The 6,598-nt window shown below is 40.6% G+C and overlaps 1 long non-coding RNA gene across 1 annotated transcript; it reads left to right on the top strand.

The window, feature by feature from the left end:
• The first annotated feature begins 587 nt into the window (after positions 1-587).
• On the top strand, positions 588-1,052 carry LOC125524107. Its single transcript, XR_007290547.1, has 2 exons — positions 588-773; positions 871-1,052. It is a non-coding gene; the product is annotated as an uncharacterized LOC125524107 (long non-coding RNA).
• Positions 1,053-6,598: the final 5,546 nt, after the last annotated feature.

Raw genomic sequence — 6,598 nt, 5'->3', positions numbered from 1 at the left:
CATTTCAGATTTCGTGTTCAGATTATGCTGCTCTGGTATGCTTCTTGAATATGTGCAATGATGTCCGTTACTATTTGGCATCATAGAATTTAGCGAGCAACCAAGGTTTAGACAGGGTTCTATCTAAGATAGATTAAGCTATTTATATTTGTTTTTTTACTGCTTCTGGACCCCTTTCTTTCATTTTCTGGTAGTTTGTCAAAATTCATTCTTCACAAATTCTTCACAAATTAACGTGCTCATCCCGATATAGTGTTGATCTTCGTACCGTGCCGTGAAACTATATCGTAGTATTTGCAATGCAAATCTCTTTGCAATTGAATTTTATAATCCTTTGCTGGAAGTAGCAAACAATTGTTGTACTAATGTGTATATAAACATATTTTCGTACAGAAACTGAAACTTGTAGAATGTGGATTCATTAATGAGTATCCCTGAATAAATATGACATGTCACCTATGTTAAGGGACAATACAAAGTGTTCAAATTTACTTAGCTTATACCAATAAGATTTTCTTACCTATTTCTATTGCTTTTCTGGAAGTTGGATGGGCGCGGCAACGTGCGCCCTTATGTTCTAGTGCCTACATGGAATAGAACAGTCACCAGGGTCCTCGGTGATGGAAGCTATCCAACCATGTCTAACAGCAGTTGTCAGAAAAGAATTGCTGAAACATCAGGATCAAGATGTTAAAGTTCTCTTGGCAACCTGCTTCTGTGAAATTACAAGAATAACTGCACCTGAAGCTCCATATAGTGATGATGTTTTAAGGGTAACCCTGTGCTCACAAAAAATGCTGAATAAATTACTTTGACTGAGCTTACAGTGTTTGTTCAAGTATTTGAGTATTCTTTTTTTCTTTCTTGCAGACCATATTTTGTCTGATTGTTGGTACATTTGGTGGACTCGCTGATGTTAATAGCCATTACTTTAGCAGGAGAGTTGCTATCTTGGAAACAGTTGCAAGATACCGGGCATGTGTTGTGATGTTGGACCTTGAATGCAATGATCTCATCACAGACATGTTCCGAACTTTTTTAGAAATCATCAGGTAATTCTGCTATGCCATCTAAGCCAGGTCTGGTAAATACCTTGTGTTATGTAATGCCACCATAGATGGACTAGTTTCCAGTCTTTGCATGAGCATGTAAGAAGTAACCTATGATTTTTGGTTCACTGTTTCACACTGTTAGATTCACATGGAAGAACACTACAATGAATTTAGTTCTGTCCTTTCCAGATCATGACTTCTGCTATTTTGCAAATTAATTGTTTTAATTTCTGTTAAGGTTATTTGTGATGGTTTATAAGGGTACAATCGTTTGTAGGCTGGCCGAGAGACACTTGCACACTTTTCACTATGTGATTTGTGTGGTACCAAGATTAATAGTATTTTTAGGATAGAAATTGTATGGACTTATTTGAAAGTTTACATTGCATGAATACACTAATTTGTGGGCTGAGAGGAACCGAAACGACTCGGCTAATTCGACGAACTTTTTTTTCTGGGAAAAATCATATTCATATATAAGTAATTTTTTTTTAATTTGATCTATTTTTTATGGCTATCTATCATTTATATATATGTAAAGATTTTTTTTTGCTTGGCACAACCATTTATTTATTTCCATTGCTAGAAGTATATTGTCGAAGGCAGTTGTGTTTAGTCCACCTGGAAAAATGTGGTGAATTCTCTTTTTCGATATTCTCTTCATCCCTTGGTCATCGACTCTGTGAGCCCCTTAGCATCATATCTCATGAGGTCACTCTACCTCGAATTAACATAATTTCCTTTATCCTGACTTTTTACTCAACCCTCTTTTAGTGCGTTCTGTCACCTCCCTCATTTCTTCTAAGAAATAAAATTTAACTCGATTTGTTTGCTCGCCACTCCAATGGTCTCCGTCATCACAGTTACTATTGCAAATTAAACTTATGGAGCATAGATGACTGAGATGTCCATATGTACTTGAGAATCATCCACCTTTCCATAATAGTTGCATGTTTCTCTCTCATCTCCCTCATTTCTTTCCAGAATTAAAATTTGACTCGGTTATTCACTCGTAAATCAATCAGTATCCTTCAACGCAATTACTACTACAAATTTGAACTCATCGTGCATAAATGATTGGCATATTCATAGATTTGTCTTGAGGTGCTGACTTTTCAATGATGGTTTACATGTCCTTCTCCTAATATTATTATATAATGTTCCATCTGCTCCAAAATATATTTTACAATCGAGTATTTGCAGTTTACAGTTCATGATTTTTACTATGATTTTTCATTTATGATATGCCAGGAAAATAGCAAAATGGTGTACGGCATAAAGTAATTTTTACTTGTTCAATTCCTATACCTTAGCATATCTTACTGGTCAAAGTTCAAAATAAATTAATAGCATGTTTACTTATGTGTCTTATCTTAGGATGTACACTGTGTTGCTTTGATGTGGTCTTATTCATGACTTTCTGTCATGACAAATACTTATTTTACATTGAAGAATTTCCATGCCACGTTTTTTTGATCCATATGTAGAATTTCAACCATTGTAATCAGAACATAAATCATCATCCATTGCAAAATAAATAGAACATACATAAATTTGAGAGAATGAAAATATAAATTATTTGCACCTACAGATGCCCACGTATTTCTAGGGGAATGATTTATTACCGTTAGCATATTCCTTATTTTTAATATTTTTTAACAAAAGGTGGTTTGCCAACTTTTTCTCCCACACTCTTTGTTGCGTACGTACGCATCTTTTCTTATTATTTTTTTGACAGCACACATATTTTCTTCTTTATATTAATCTTAGTAGGGGATGTTTTTTGTTCCAACGTGAAGCACTATCTAAAGCAGGAGTATGTGATGATTTTGGGAACACAGAAAAAAGGGGTCCAACTTCATTAAGTTGATGATCCGTATTCTGGCCGGACTCCTTTTTCTTTTTGGTGTGCCCGGACTCCTTTTTTCTGGGTACGTGCTCCGACTCTTCCATATAGTATTAGTAGGTTGACGTATTTGCAGTACTCATGTATGCCTATTCTTTTTTTTAAGGAAAAGATTACGACTTTGATGTAAGACGTGTTGGCCTATTCTTTTTTGTACATGTATATGTCTTTTACGTCTCCTTGTCCTATACATGTTTGTTCTTTGCTACTTGAATTCTAAATAAAAAAAGACATGTACGTGGCAACATCTGATGTTCCAAAAACGACATCCATACAATATTTGTATGTAACGTTTACATCTTTAAATCTTAGCCTTTAATCTCTAAAACTAACGGTTGATATAATTTAATATATGTGGATGAACATGGTGTCTTATTTGTCTTCTGTTTTAATTATATAATAGATATGACTGACTCGTCAAAACCAAATGTGCAGTCCATGTGCGAGAAGAATGGCTAGACCCCTCCGCCAATGCCAGTCATTGCTCTGGCGGGCACGGTGAGTTTCATTTGAACGGTCATTAGTTACTAGTCTTCACATTTGAGTTGCATCATGCTAACGATACATTGAAAATAATCTTTGGTGCAGCGTAACTCCCGACAAGCATCGACCGATCCTTCTTCGTCTGCCACTGGCGCGACCGGTCCTACACCTACACCTACACCTCCGTGATGACGGTAAGTTTCCCAAGTGTTTTGCTTAATAGAGTTCTGTTGTGATGCCATGTTGTATCTACACATATCGTGCATAATGTGTGTATGTTTGAAATGCATTGTATGTGTGGGATTCGACACCTAGTCGTGTGCCTTTGGTAGCCTTCCATACAGGGAAATGCCTCCTAGTGCTTCCACTGAGCCATGGTAGTTCGCTACTGCTCCGGAACACATGGATTGTCCGGCATGTGTCCTTCTTTGCTCCTGTGTCTGTCCCTACGGGGAAATGTCACGCGGTGTATCACCGAAGTCCTTGTAGCTTGCTACGACTTGGTTGCACTCGCTGATGACCGACACGTGCATTGCTAGGTCATGTATGCCTGTCCCCGTATGTTTGTGCCACCTTGGTTCTATGACTAGTCATGTCGGCCCGGGTTCTCTGCCATATGGATACTAGCAACATAATCATATACTTAGCATTTTTTCCTCCAAAATGACTCAATATGCTTAGCTAGCTCAAAAATGACATAATAAGCTTAATTAGCTCCAAAATGACATATTTAACCTAGGATAGCTCTAAAATGGCCTATACTTAGCATTTTTCCTCCAAAATGACTTAATATGCTTAGCTAGCTTAAAATGACATATTTAACCTAGGATAGCTCTAAAATGACCTATGCTTAGCATCTTTTCCTCCAAAATGACTTAATATGCTTAGCTAGCTCTAAAATGATATAATATGCTTAAGAAATGACATATTTTAGGTCCTAAATGACTTCATATGCTTAGCTAGCTCCAAAATGACATAATAACCTTACTTCGCTCCAAAATGACCTATTTAACCTAGGCTAGCTCTAAAATGACCTATACTTAGCATCTTTTCCTCCAAAATGACTTAATATGCTTAGCTAACTCTAAAATGACATAATATGCTTAAGAAATGACATATTTTAGCTCCTAAATGACTTCACATGCTTAGCTAGCTCCAAAATGACATAATAACCTTACTTAGCTCTAGAATGACCTTAGCATGGTTTACACCAAAATGACTTATTATGCTTAGCTAGCTCAAAAATGACATAATAACCATACTTAGCTCCAAAATGACCTATTTTACAGATATAAGTTGCATCATAATAATCTTCACATTTTAGTTGCATCGTAATAATCTTCTTCTTCTAGTCTTCTTCTTCTAACTTTCTTCTTTCCCATTTTACAGATTTGCTTAAGATCACGGAAGGTTGGGTTGATGGAGTGCATGTATTTAGTTTTTGTTTTGACCTTGTGAAACTTGCTACCTATGGATGAAATTGTGTAATATTGATGAAACTATGTATATGTACGGATGAAACTTGCTACTATTGGTAACATGTATTGGATATATGTGTTCATGACTATTGGTAATATGTGTTGAATATGCTATATTGGTCATATAAATATATTTGTGTTTGATTTTCTGTGAAAATGAATTGATATAAGAAAAAACAAAATTAAATGGGGCAATATAGTCACTTTGCCATCTGCTGGCAGATGGCAAAGAGCTTTGCCATCAGCTGGCAGATGGCAAAGAGGCCACTGCCATCTACATGTAACATTTGGGCTGGCCTATTTGGGCTCTTTGCCATCTGCCAACAGATGGCAAAGCTCTTTGCCATGTGCTGGCAGACGACAAAGCATGCAGCCTTTGCCATCTGCTGGCACACAGCAAAGAGCCTGCATACTTTGCCATCTGCTGGCAGACGGCAAAGAGCCTGCAGCCTTTGCCATCTGCTGGCTGACGGCAAAGTATGCCGTTAGCCTTCTAACGGGGCTAACCCCGTTAATAGGCTTTGCCATCTGCTAGCTGATGGCAAAGCCACAGGCTCTTTGCCATCTGCTAGCTGATGGCAAAGCCACAGGCTCTTTGCCATCAGCCAGCAGACGGCAAAGAAGCCTTTGCCGGCAGGGTTTCAGATAAACTGTTTGCCATCTGCTGGCAGATGGCAAAGCCTTTGCCATCCGCCGACCATGCCTTTGCCATCTGCCATGGCAGATGGCAAAGTGCCAGAATCCAGTAGTGTTCCTCCCCGGACAGATCTTCGCCGTCGGTGGCTTCGCTCGGCGGGCCAATTCGCTTGGCCGTCTGGAGCAGATCAAAAGCTACGCCCCTGGCCGTCGGGTCAGATTCGGAAATTTAAACTACACGGCTGACATCCGCGGGGACTTGATCTTCGACGGATTCGAGCCACTGCTGAGCGCGCCGCACTGTCACGACGAGCATGATCTAGCTCTACCGCCGAACAGTGCCCTGGAGGCCGCATCTGCATCGGCTCCGACCCTTAATTCGGAGCCAACTGCGCTGATCGAGGATGGGCGGTTGGACGCCACCTCGGGGGCTGCAACCCCAACGGCGATTGAGCCAAGCACTAGCCCCGTACTCTGCGAGACCCGTGACTCCAAGGAGCCGGACTCCTCTCCGGACTCCGAGCCCACCGCGCCCCTACTGATCGAATCCGATTGGGCGCCGATCATGGAGTTCACTGCCGCGGACATCTTTCAGCACTCGCCTTTCGGCGACATCCTGAAGTCACTGAAGTCTCTCTCTTTATCAGGAGAGCCCTGACCGGACTATGGGTCAGCAAGGTTGGGGTACGGACGATGAAGAAATTCAAAGCCCACCCACCACCCACTTTGTAGCCACTGTCGATGATTTAACCGACATGCTCGACTTCGACTCCGGAGACATCGACGGTATGGACGCCGATGAAGGAGACGATGAAGAACCAGCGCCTATTGGGCCCTGGAACGCCACCTCGTCATATGACGTATACATGGTGGACGCACCAAAATATGACGACGAGGAGCAGAAGGACACACCGAAGGCTTGTTCCCTCGAAAAGCAGTCAAAGCGGCGACGCAAGCGCCGCCCCAAATCCCGCCTCGACAGAAATAGCGATCACACAGACCCAGCGCTGGAGCAGGGCGAACCGCTGCCGGACAACGGCAAT

Source organism: Triticum urartu, chromosome 7 (assembly GCF_003073215.2).
Source record: "Triticum urartu cultivar G1812 chromosome 7, Tu2.1, whole genome shotgun sequence".
Classification (NCBI taxonomy): domain Eukaryota; kingdom Viridiplantae; phylum Streptophyta; class Magnoliopsida; order Poales; family Poaceae; genus Triticum; species Triticum urartu.
Note: the sequence above shows the minus strand (reverse complement) of the source record. Positions and strands in the feature narration are given on the sequence as shown.